Source organism: Musa acuminata, chromosome BXJ2-7, assembly GCF_036884655.1.
Source record: "Musa acuminata AAA Group cultivar baxijiao chromosome BXJ2-7, Cavendish_Baxijiao_AAA, whole genome shotgun sequence".
Classification (NCBI taxonomy): Eukaryota; Viridiplantae; Streptophyta; class Magnoliopsida; order Zingiberales; family Musaceae; genus Musa; species Musa acuminata.
Window position 1 is genome coordinate 13616745 of NC_088344.1, and position 13908 is coordinate 13630652.

Genomic DNA, 13908 nt, shown 5'->3' on the forward strand with positions numbered 1-13908 from the left:
AGCCATGTCTTTTAATTCTTTGAAGATGAGAGATATCAAGGGAGCTTAGTTATTCGTGGCATAGATGACTAAGAAACAGTAGTTCACTAAATTCTATCTTTCCCTTCTAATTCTTATGTTAAGCCCACAAAATATTGGTTCCCAATATGTGGACCCAATACATCAATTACGCCTCGGCCTAATGCTATGAACCGAAGCAGTCAAAACTGGACCCAATACATTTGATCATTGGGCTTCCTTCAGGTCCAGGCCTAACCTCAGTAATCCAGCTGTAGAAGCTACTGGGGAGATCACCCTTCTCTTGGAGACTCTGCTCTTCACGGTGTCGAAGAGACTGCGACTCACCGGCATGAACCCCACGCCGAGCTCCTTCAGCCTTTGGTTCGAGAACTTGTATGGCTGTTTGCGGGGATGGATTCGAGCTCGTTTGAGCACCTGCACCGTCGCAAGCCACCATCAACACTAAGCATCAAACATATATGCGACAGACACACCATCAACCGCGCAGAGAGAGAAAGATTGGCCTACTCGTCGGGCACCGGATACTGGGGGAAGAGCCCGGCGAGGATGCGGACCAGGTCCTCTCGGTGGAGCACTCGATCGGAGCAGAGAAAGCGCTTCCCGGCGGCGCCTTCCGCCTCCTCGTACACTAGCGCGTGGGCTTCCGCGACGTCCAGCACGTCGGCGTACCCCTGCACTGCGTTCGCGTGCTTCCTGGCCGAGTAGTCCAGATACTTCATTACGTGCATGGCGCTGGCGTTCAGCGTCGGCTGCAGCAGCGGCCCCAGAACCAGCACCGGGATCACCACCGCCAGCTCGATCCCTCTCTCCACCGCCGTCTGTCGAGGCTTCCCGCTCTGCCGCCGGTTTCGCATAGCAGTACCGGTTGTGCGTGCGCCAACATCAGGTACATACTAATAAAATATAATCTAAAACAAATTTAGTTGTCATCAGTATTGGAGCAATTTGATACAGATAAGAAGTTGAAGATTTAGATAGACGATGAATATATCCAAATTGACTAGGATGAGTTTTGTGTTAAGCCTGAGTTGGGTTGTTAGGCTAAATAACTTAATACTTTTATCTTTTTGGTTACTATAAATACGTGCTTTGGATGAGTTAATCTTCTTTCTTTCTTTTTATTATCTTCTCCTTGAACTTGTACAAAAAAAAAAGTTAACAAATATAATATCAAAACCAAATATTAAGAAGATCAATAAAAATATGTTGATTAAAAAAAAGGAGAGACCAATAAATGCAAAGGTAAGTCCTTATTAAAAAAAAAAAAGGTAAAGATAAAAATTATCAATTTTAGATTGTTAAATGAGAAGTCTGTGTATCTCACAAGAATTGTGTTAAATATGATCTGAATGATCCCAATATCATTCAAGATCAAAAAAATCAAATGAATAAAAATATATAAAAAGATGTAAAAGTCCTTTACATGCTATAACAAATAATATATAAGTCCTTATTTCCTCGAATCATGTTTACATTAACATCAACAATAGAAATTTAAAAATATTAAAAAATATGTTTGGAGGTATAAACAAGGTAAAAACTTTAAACCTTCATATTCTTTAATGGAAATTTATAGCTCTTGTAATAAAAGATTTTGAATCTATCATTGATTTTTACTCAAAAGTCCTTTTATTTTATTGTGAACCATATTAAGTCTTATGGTGAAAACCTAAATGATCAAACAATAGTAGAAAAAGTTTTACGAATTATATCTTTCTACCGGTATAGAAGACACTAAAGATATAAGTATATTATATGTTGATGGATTATTTTTAGTTATGAATAAAAAAATAAATATTTAGGTAAAATTTCAAAACATATTTTTCAAATTGAAAATAGATCATAAGAAGGACCAAAAGAAAAATACAAAAATGGAAAAGGTTAAAATAGAAGTCGTGGATGATCTAACACTCAAAAGAAGAAAAAAAAAATTGATCAAATGAAAATTAGAAAAACTATAATGAAGGTAATAAAAAAATCTATCAATGTTTTTATTATAAAAAAATAGACATATTAAAAAAATATTGGTATAAAAATAAAAATTCAAATATTCCTATCTACTTTTACTATAAAAAATATTAATCTTGAAAAAGATTATTAGAACAAAAATCAAGCAAATTATCATGAAAAGATAATGGTAAAAAAGATAAAAAAAAATATTTAATTTATAGCATATGTTAAAGGTCTATTTAGTGATATGATGTTTATTCTTGATTACTGCATCAACTATCTAAAAATCAAATAGATTTAAAATATTCTTCATCCTTTTCTCACTATTATTTTTTAAATAATTTACTTGATTTTTGTTTCAATAATTTTTTTATGATGGCTATAATTTTTACAATGAGAGTAGAGAGGAAAATTTCAATTTTTATTTTTGTACTAGTAATCTTTTTCAACATGTCTATTTTTTTATAATAAAAATATTGACGGATTTTTTTGTCACCTTTATCGGAGTTCCTACTCTTATTTGATCAACCTCAAGCTCTCCCTTAAGATCTATTTTTTTATTTTTTATTCTTTTTTCGATCTATTGTTATTTGAAGAGTATATTTTGAAGTTTTATATGAAGATTTATTTATTTTCTATTTACAAACTAAAAATAAGCTCATTAATTCTTCAACAAGTAATGTATTTATATCTTTAACTTTTTCTATAACAAAAGAAAGCATATTAAATTTTAGAGATGATTTGGTAAAAAAATTTCTACTACTATTTGATTTTTTAAGTTTTAACCATAAAATCTCGTTTGGCTCACAGAAAAGACTTTTGAAACAAAATCAGTAATAGATTTAAAATCTTTCCCTAAGAGTTTTGAATTTATATTAAAGAACATAAGGTTTTAAAAGTTTTACCTTGTTTATACCTTTAAACATATATTTTAATATTTTTCAAGTATCTATTAATATCTATAGCATATTAAGAGCTCTTATTATAGCATAATTTGAAGAAATAGGTATTCATCTATTATTTATTATAGTATATTGAGAGCTCTTGCATTCTATTATTTATTATAGTATATTGAGAACGCTTGCATATTTCTATATATTCTCATTCATTTTATTTTTTTTATCTTCACGAATATTAAAATCTTATAGATCATATTTAAAAATATATTCTTTTATCAAATTTCATAATCGTTATAAAATAAATAAAATTTTCATTTCAATGATTGAAAACTAATAATTCTCACCTTCGAAAAAGTTGATTAGAAACAATTACTCCACATATTATCTTTTTTTCTTTTTCTTTTTTTTTTGGATTTACTAGTCTCCCCTTCTTTTTCAATTAAAGTACTCCTACTAGTCTTTTTTAACTAAGCTCAAAGACAACACTTATTTGACCACAACTTTAAAGAGAAAAAGAAGAAGAAAACAGAAGAAACAAAAAATACTTTCAATCTGTAATACCTTCCAAAGAACTATGTATTTATAGTAGCAAAAGGATAAATTATAAGTCATCCATAGCCCAATAAACCTCCTCATCCTCATCCACGCGCCACCCGTACATTTATCTTAGTTTAAATCTTTTTATTACATCTAATTCTAACTATTTAAATTAATTTTAAATTAATTTAAATAGTTATAATTAGATGTAAATTAATTTTACATCTACTTTTAATTATTTAAATTAATTTTATGGAGCCATTCGGGTGAGTCCATTGCGACTGCACCGATGGAGGAGGTAAACACCACACGCGGACGATGCCGGCATCGGCCGCTGCCTCGATGACGTACCTGGTTCCCGAAACAGCTGGCTCCACCATTTGCTTCTGATCATTCATTCAAGTTGCAGTAACAGGCAAGCATGAAGCGAAGAGATGGATGAAGAGTTCGACATCCGGATCATACGGGATCATCTTTGATGGCAGAAGCAGTGTGGAAGACGCCCTGGCAACCATCAATGCTTCTGATCATGCCCCCGTAAGATGGTACTTCTGTGACGTCGATCTTGGACTGATGTGATGAAAGCGATTTGCAGGTGAAAGGCTTCGTGAGGGATCCCGTTAGTTGATCAGCTGTATGTACGTGAGAAACACGTAGTTGATGTCTGACAACTTGTTCTCGCAAAAAGTGAAAGTCGATGGCGATGTGTCGCATGAGTGGAATACCGGATTGACGCATAGATAAGTGGCTCCGACATTATCACAATATATTGTAGGAGTAGAGTTGATGTTAATGCCAAGTTCCTTGAGGAGATTCATGACCCAATTGAGTTCTATAGCAGCGGTGGCAATGACACGGTATTCAGCTTCAATTGTAGAACGTGCAATTGTCTTTTACTTCTTGGAACTCCAACTTATTAGATTAGGTCCAAGGAAGAGAATATACCCCGATATGGATGTTCTGCCATCAAAATTTCCTATCCAATCAACATCAACAAAGACATAGAGATGTAGGGGGAGTGTTTGCGAAAAAAGAGGTCATGATTGATACTCCCGTGAAGATATCGTAATATTCGTTTGATTGCAGACCAATGCATAGTAGATGTTCGATGCATGAATTGGGATAATTTATTGATCGCAAATGAAATATCTAGATGAGTGAGAGATAAGTACTATAAGGAGTCAAAGAATTGATGGTATTGAGTTGGGTTTATAGTAGGGCTTCCATCACATAGTTTGAGCAACTCGCCAATAAACAAAGGTGTTATAACTGCCTTTGCATCTTAATGTTCGTTTTAGATAATAGATCTTGAATATACTTTCATTATGATAGGAAGAGCCCGGAAGATGTGTATGTTACTTCTACTCCCAAAAAATAGTTCAACGTTCCTAGATATTTAAGGGAGAATCGATCTACTAAATGCTTGAGGAATGCCTTGATTTCTATAGGATTATTGCCTGTGACAATAATATCATTCACATATACTAGAAGATATAATATATTCTCACTTTGGTGATGAAGAAATAAGGAGGTATCAGACTTAGAGTTGAAGCCAATTGATGCCAAAAACGAGCCAAGTTCGGTGTACCAAGCTCTTGGAGCCTGACGAAGTCCATAAATAACTTTTTGTAGTTTACAAACATGCTTTGGATATTGAGAGTGGATGAAGTTAGGAGGCTGCTGCATTAAGACATCGTCAGTTAGGGTCCTATATAGAAAGACATTGTTAACGTCGAGTTGATATAAATGCCAACCTTTTGAGATGGCCAAACTCAGAATAAGTCGGATTATTGTGGGTTTAACAATAGGACTGAATGTCTTTGTGAAGTCAACACCAGGTCGTTGATGAAACCCTTTGGCCACTAGACGTACTTTATATCTGGCCACAAATCTATCTGGGTTCCGCTTAATTCGAAAGACCCACTTACACCTGATGATGTTTTGTGTGGGATGAGAGGGTACAAGGGTCCATGTAGAATTATGGAGGAGTACATCATATTCTTCACACATGGTTTTACGCTAGTATGGATATTTTTGGGCTTAAATAATTATGGTAGAATCAATGGTCTCTAACGAGGATATTGTGATGGTATGTAGGTCAAGGATTTGTCATGGTTTAAAGACACCACTTTTGGAGTGTGTTGTCATTAGATGTCCAGGAGCAATAGAGTATGTTATAGGTATGGGCAGTGGAGGGGCACAGATTAGGATAGGCTGAGAGACTTTAGTGTCATTGGTCCCAAAAGAGGATAAAGATAGTGATTGTGATTCCAAGGGAATACCTTCAGTCGTAGGGGAACCTCGTGAAGAAGGGAGAGGCACAATGGAGGGGGTGAGGAGCTGTTGCACCGAGAGGAGAGAATGTGGATCGAGAAGGACTGGATGATATTATGGAAGACTCAGTTGATGTGATTGATGGCATACTCTAGTGATGTATACGTGATGGAGTAGGTCGCACAACAGGAGACTCAGGGTTGTGAAACGGAAAGGTAGTCTCTATAAAAATAACATGATGGGACATAAAGACTTTTCGAGATTGGGGTTCATAGCATCGAAAGGTATTATGGTCAAGGGAGTATCCAATGAAAATACAAGGTTTAGATTTTGATGTTAATTTATGTGAGGCGGATGGAGCCATGGATAACATAAACATCCAAACACTAAGTTTTTGAAGGTTTGGGGATTTATAAAATAAATTTTCAAATGATGACTTATACTTAAAGACGGGAGTGAGCATATGATTAATGAGATAGACAACAGCCTGAAATGTTGCAGTCCAAAAAATTAGTGGCATAGAGGCTTGGTGTAGGAGTGTGAGATCAGTTTCAGCTATATGTCGATGTTTGCGTTCAGTAGAACCGACGAGTTGAGAAGTGTGTGGAGGTGACTTGATGTGTTGTATACCACAAGCAGATAGGCAAGATGTGAGGGCTTGATATTCATCACCACCATCAGAGTAAACAGTTTTAATTTTAGGCTAAAAAAAGTTCTCAACCAATCTTCGAAAGTTAGTAAAGACTATTGAAACTTCAGATTTATGGTGAAGAGGGTATAACTATGTGTATTTGGTGAAATAGTCTACGAAAATAACATAAAATCTGAATTTGTCAAAGGAAGTGATTGAAGGATTTTCTAAAGGGGTTTAGAGCAAGATATGAAGGATTTTCTAAAGGGAAGTCTATGACTTTTATTACTTAAACAAGTATCACAATGAGTTATGATATTATTGGTTATAAGCATAGGAAGAGAATAACGGGAAAGCAATTTTTGCTGAATAAAAGTTAAGGGATGACCAAGACGATGATATCACACATCAGTTAAAGCTGTGACCGAAAAGTAGGCAGTAGGCTGGGTGATTTGTGGATTTGATGATCACTTGTAAATGTTGTCTTTACTCTGGTATCGGACCAAGGATGCCCCTGTGCTCAAATCCTTGACAAGAAAGGAGTTAGAAAAGAATTCAATTGATGTATGATTCTGTTTGTAGAATTGAGAAACAGAGATGAGGTTTCGATTGATGTGGGGTGTACACAAAACATCATCTAGCGTAAATGAAGTGCTATCTGAATTAAGCATTGTGGAACCAGTATGGGAGTCTGTTACCGTCACCGATGATGATGTTTTCGTTTCTACCATAGTCATTATGGATGGACAAGTTTTGTAAATAAGAGGTGATGTGATGAGATGCGCTAGAGTCCACAATCCAATTTTGATGACCAGTAGTCGGAGTAGCTGTGAGATTTGCTTAAGGCCAATACGACGGAAGAGGAAGTCTGGGTCGAGTTCTACAGACTTTTGTAGAGTTGCCAACTTTGTCACATAGCTGGCAGACTACTCTTTGTTGATTTGTGTGATCATGACACCAGGATTGATGATAATTGAAGTAGTCGCCTTGATGGTTGTAATTGAAATGTTTCGGAGGTTGAGGATGGGAGGTTTGTTTGGAGCCCACAAGTTCAAGAGGCATGCTAGCCAAACCTTTATTGATAGTTTTGCTATACCGGTTGCTCTTCTTCTTAGATTTTTGACTGACTTGAGCTGTGATGGATGGTCTTGGCAACTTATCCTCATGCTTGAGATATATCTCATAGTTAGTCAACTTGTCATAGAGTTCTTCAAAGGGCACTAGTGAATCACGTGCCCATATTGCTGCTGTCAATTCATTGTACTCATCACCTAGGCCGTTGAGAATATAGACAGTAACTTCTTCATCACTAAGAGAATGACATATCAAGGCCAAGTTATCGATGATAATCCTTATGTTGTGTAGATAATCAGTAATAATACTTCCCTCTTGTTTTATCTTCATGAGATTGGATAGGAGACTAAGCATGCGAGTGCGAGAACGATTGGTCAGGGTGATTTGCTAACTTATATCAAACTTCGATAGCAGTGTCACATGAAGAAATGAGTAGGGCGAGGGATCCAACAACCGAGGCTTGAATAGCTTGAAGGATGAGACGATCCTGGCATAACCATAATTTATGGTTCGGATTTGGAACTGGACTGGGTGAGCCTGGGATATTGAGCATCGCTAGTGGATAACGAAGAGAGCTCTGATACCATGATAGAAATGAAATATAAAGAAAAAGATTACATTGATTAAAACAATATATGATATATCATATTTATACAGAAAGGAGAATTTTGGCTGCTGTTAACACTGTTATCATAAAGATGGAACAAATTAATGCTTCAACAACTTGGACCCTGGTTTAGATTGTAGTTTAGCTATGTCTATGTTTAACTTGATGTGTTAATGTAAGGAACCATGAACCAAAGTCTTTCCTTATTTATATCATGGTGCAAACAAAGGCATGAGGAACAGCATTGCATTTGATCTGCTCATCTTTGGCAGCCTCCCAGACAAAATAAATGAATCTGAAGTCTCATAAAGAATTAGTGTTTCTTAAATAGCGTTTCCACTATTTATTTTTTTTTACAGGATGGCGCTCCATTATTATTTTTTATCATATGATATCTTTTTTATCATAAATATTAATATTAATTTTATTTTTAAAAATATTTTAAATTGATTTAAATCAATAAACTAATTTGGATCAAACCTCCTCCCTGTTCTCTTCCTACTCCATCATCTCCTTCTCCTTCTCCTCCTTCTCCTTCGCCTTCTCTCTCTATACATTCTCCTCCTCCTTCTCCCACTCTACTTCCTCGTGATTTCCTCCTCCACCTCTATCTCCTCTCACTTTATCTCCTCCTCCACCGCTTTCTTCCCCTACCTCTCCTCCTCCTTTTCTTGCTCCTTCTCATCTTCATCTTTTGTTTTATACTCCTCCACTGCTCCCTCCTACTCCATATCTTCCTCTTCAGAGTTTACCTTACAAGTCCTATTATATTTGAATTACACTTATTCACATATGCTATTAAGAAATATATTAATTTTTATATAAAATTATTCTAAATTTATTGTAAAATAAAAAATAGTATAATTTTTGTTATAATCATATTCTTAGTAGAAATCTAAAAGTTTTGATAATTGATTATTTTAAAATTATTTATTAAAAAAATATTAATTTTAAAATAGATTAGGTGATTGAGTTTAACTTAGTTCAATTTCAAGTACAAGTAGACTAATATAGAAAATAAAAAATAAGAAATGTAAGATTTTATGATTAATTTTATTATAAATTCAGGATAATTTTATATGAAAATTAATTTTTTTAGATATATTTTGTGAATGATTGTAACCTGATTGTAACTCAAGTGTAATGACTTTTCAAAGAAATCTAAGATAAATTTATACTAAAATTAATATATTTTTAAGATAATTTTTTAGTTTTATGATGAATATAGGATATTTTTATGTAAAAATTAATATATTTTTTACTATATTTTTTAAATGATTGTAACTCAACTATAATAATTTTTCTAGATATATTATATGAAGGAAGAGGAGGCGGGGAGGGGAGGGGAGGGAAGGAGCAATGGTGAAGTAGAAGAAGTCAAAGGAGGGATGCAAAGAGGAGGTGACAAAAAAAAGGAGGAGAAAGGATAGGGAGAGAGAAGGTGGCAGAGGAAGAGGCGAAAAAAAAAAAAAAAGGAGGAAACTAAGGAGGAGGAATGATAGGTGGATAAGGCGATAAAAGGGAAGGTGGAGGAGAAGACCAAAGGAGAGAGGAAGGAGGTGGAAGAGTGGGAGAAGGAGATAATGGAGGTGGAGGGGGAGACAAAAGGGAAGGTGGAGGAGAAGGCCAAAGGGGAGAGGAAGGAGATAATGGAGGTGAAAGGGGGGACAGAGCTGATAAAGGTGGATTGGGAGGAGCCTGAGGGGAGAATAACGAAAGGGAGGAAGATAATATGAAGAGAGAGAATGAGGAGGAGCAGACTTAGGGGTGGGGTTAGAAGAGGAGGAGGAAAAAAGATATTCATTAAAAAAAAAAGAATTATATTATTTTAATAATAAAAAAATATATGAATTTTACATAGTTTCGTTCAAATAGTAAAAAAGGGGCATCATGTAATAAAAACTAATAGTGGAAAAAAAAAGAAAAAAAAGAAATAGGTGGGGCACTATTTGATAAATTATCCTTATAATATTTTGGATAATCTGTCTCAAGCCTCTCATGCAAAGTTTTATTTGTCTTAAAAAATAATATAAAATCTATTAGATATGAGCATATGATATTACATCAATCTAATCGACAGGATCTGATCCTATAGGGTTAATGACATACACTAATGAGGATATTGAATCGATCCCATGAGATTAAGTTATAAGACAGCTTTAATGAGATAGCAACAAAGTTATTATTTTATAACCATAGTCTTGAGGTTTGAGGCATGATTTCACAACCCATTGATGCTTAAATTATATATATAATTATTTCTGACACTTACCATAACCTTAATACAATAGTCACCTATCACTTTATAGACTTAATACACTTTTTTAATTTTGACACTCGATCAAATCTTCTAAATTCTTATTTAAGTATTAAAGTAATCTTAATACCTCAATTAAGACGAATTTGAAAAGGAACCTATATTGATTCCAAACCCCAGCATATAGAACAATTATAATATATTATAATATTATAAATTATGATTTAGAATAAATGGAGATCTTACCCTGTTTTCTTTCACAAAATGTGTGCATGTATATTCCGAAGAATCGGGTGAAGATTGAGTGATGGTCCTCCCAAATAAGTTTTAATACGACCAATATAAGAGTCATTCCATTACGGTATATGTGTACACTTTTGATGACTGAGACCAAGCACAAGTGATTTGTCTTGTAGTACCCCCAAAGAGATAAAGAGATGGTGCCATGTTTCTGGTGGGTCACAACACAGAGGTAAAAAGTCTTGTTCATTCTGACTGCTAATGAAGACCAATAGTAACTTTCCTATCTTTTTCACTTAGAGAGTATTATTTTGTTGACCAACATGTCCAAAAAATTTAACAAAGGATAATTTCACAATCCAATAAAAATAATAAAATAAAAAAATAAAAAAGATAAGGACGAAGGAGGAGCAAAACTTTACTATAAAAGGGATAATTATAAATACCTTAGAAAAATATTTCTAATCATAAAATACCTAAAATTACTAAATAAGAAAAACCTAAACTATAAGCCCAAACTATTTTCACTAAGTATGGACTCAATAAAAATTAAACGTAAAATAAATAATTAGGTTTTTCTTATGGTGCATCTGGCTTCAAAGTCCATACCCTTATTTATAATTGTAATAGGAGATAATAAGCTTGATTTTCCCGATGTGGGACTATGTGGGACTTGTCAAACTAACAAATCTCCACCTTAGCATGTCCCAACATTGATAATTAACCAAACTTGCTCCACCTTCTTCACAAAAGCCCCAACGTGCAATCACCAATAATGAACACCAACCAAGTCCAAGCACTACTTGAACATATAAACCAGAAGAGGCTTCGTAAGCATATCAGCTGGATTGTCCTTCGTATGAATTTTCTGAACAAGAACCTTTCCCTCAGCAGTGGTATCTCAAATAAAATGAAACTTCACATCGATGTGTTTCGTCATCTCATGATACATCTGGTCTTTAGTCAAATGAATAGCACTTTGACTATCACAGTAAATTGTAGTAACACCTTGACGTAGACATTATTCGTCGAACAAACCTCTTAACCATAAAACTTCTTTGATCACCTCTTTACTATCATATATTCTGCCTCTATAGTAGATAAAGCCACGACAAGTTGTAAGGAAGCTTTCCAAATAACTGCATAATCGCCAACGCAAAAAACATAGCTTGTCAAAGATCTTCATTTATCAAGATCCATAGCATAATCAGAGACGACGAAACCAACCAAAGTGTCATGATTTTTTCCAAACTCCAAACAAGCATATGAAGTCCCTTGTAAGTATCTGAGAATCCACTTCACAGCCTGCCAATGTGTTTTACCCGGGCGAGACATATATCTACTAACCACACTGATTGCTTGTGAAATATCTGGATGAGTACAAACCATTGCATACATAATACTGCCGATGGCACTGGAATATGGAACTTGCACCATATATTCTTCCTCTTCAATTGACTGTGGTGACTGAGCAGTAGATAGCCGAAAATGGCTAGCAAGAGGAGTACTCACTAGCTTAGCGTTTTTCATTCCAAACCTCTCCAAGACTTTCTCGAGGTAATTTTTCAGGGTCAGAAATAATTTTCCAACTCCTCGTTCTCTTTTGATCTCTATGCCAAGAATTTTCTTTGCTGCGCCCAAATCTTTCATTTCAAATTCACTACTCAGCTGTATTTTCAAAGTGTGAATTTCTGACAAATTCTTAGCTGTAATAAGCATGTCATCAACATAAAGCAATAAATGTACAAAAGAGCCATCGGTTAACTTATGGAAGTAGACACAGTTATCATACATGCTCCTCGTATAACCATGACCCAATATAAAAGAATCAAACCTCTTATACCACTGTCTTGGATATTGCTTCAATCTGTATAAGGATTTCTTTAACAAGCAAACATGGTCTTCCATACCATCAACTTCAAATCCATGAGGTTGCTCTATGTAAATTTGTTCTTCAAATTCACCATGTAAGAAAGCTGTCTTGACATTATGTTGCTCCAATTCCAAATCATATATGACAACTAAAGCAAGCAAAACATGAATAGAGCTATATTTAAAAATAGGTGAAAATACGTCATTAAAATCAACACCATGTACTTGACTATAGCCCTTTGCAATCAATCGTGCTTTGTACCTTGCATCTTCAACCCTTGGAATACCTTCCATCCTTTTGAAGACCCATTTGCATCTAACAATTTTCTTACCCGAAGGCGGCTTCACAAGATCCCAAGTTCTATTCTGATAGAGTGATTCAATTTTTTCATTCACCGTAATCAACCACTTAGCGAAATTATCACAAGAAACTATATCTGAGTAGGTAGTAGGCTCACCAACTTCACTTGTTTCTTCTATAACAGACAAAGTATATATAACCAAATTTGCATATCTTTGTGGTGGTCGAATATCTCTCCGTGGTCTATCCTTACCTATGGAATATTGCTCTTCCTCTGGATCATCTTCGTTAGTAGACTCGGGACCATCTATTAGCATTCTTTGAGTAGAAGAGTTCGACTGAAAAGAATCAGAACTACCAATCTCAAGCTCCACCTGCTTTTGCGCACTATCATTTATACAACTAATAGATTCCTCTTTGGAAGATACCATAAACAATTCATCAAAAGCAACATCTCTATTGATTACAAATTTTGGGGATTTGGGATCAAAACACCATAATCTGTATCCTTTCACCCTAGAAGCATACCCAAGGAAAATACATTTTTTAGCTCAGGCTCTAATTTTCCTTCATTTACATGTATGTATGCTGGACACCTAAAAATTTTTAAATTAGAGTAATCAGCAGGAGTACCTGACCAAACGTCCTCCGGAGTTTTAAAATTAAGTGCTGCAGAAGGAGCGCGGTTGACAATATAACGGGATATATTAATCGCCTCTGTCCAAAAGTCCTTTGTTAACCCTGCATTTGAGATCATACACCTTGCTCTCTCCAAGAGTGTTATGTTCATACATTCGACTATACCATTTTGCTGAGGCGTTATCCTAACAGTGTGATGCCGAACAATTCCTTCATTTTTGTAGAATTCATCAAAGTCACCTTCACAAAATTCCATGCCATTATATGTTCGAAGCTGCTTAATATGTTTACCTGTTTGCTTCTCAATCAAAGCCTTCTATTATTTAAAGGTTAGAAAAACATCATTTTTATACTTTAGAAAATAAACCCAAACTTTCTTGGAATAATCGTCAATGAAAATCAACATATACCTAGCACCACCCTTAGACTGAACATGAGCTGGACCCCAAAGGTCTGAATAAATATAGTCAAGAGTACCTTTCATTTTGTGAACTACCGGAGAATTGAAGCTGACTCTTTTCTGCTTTCCAAAAATGCAGTGTTCATAGAAATCCAGTGGCCTAGTACTCTGTCCGTAAAGAAAACCCCTCTTGCAAAATATGCTCA

At 35.0% G+C, this 13908-nt stretch overlaps 1 pseudogene; it reads right to left on the reverse strand.

Annotated features, from left to right (window-relative positions):
* Positions 1 to 184: 184 nt before the first annotated feature.
* On the reverse strand, positions 185 to 3938 carry LOC135616350 (cinnamoyl-CoA reductase 1-like; annotated as a pseudogene).
* Between the last annotated feature and the right edge of the window lie 9970 nt (positions 3939 to 13908).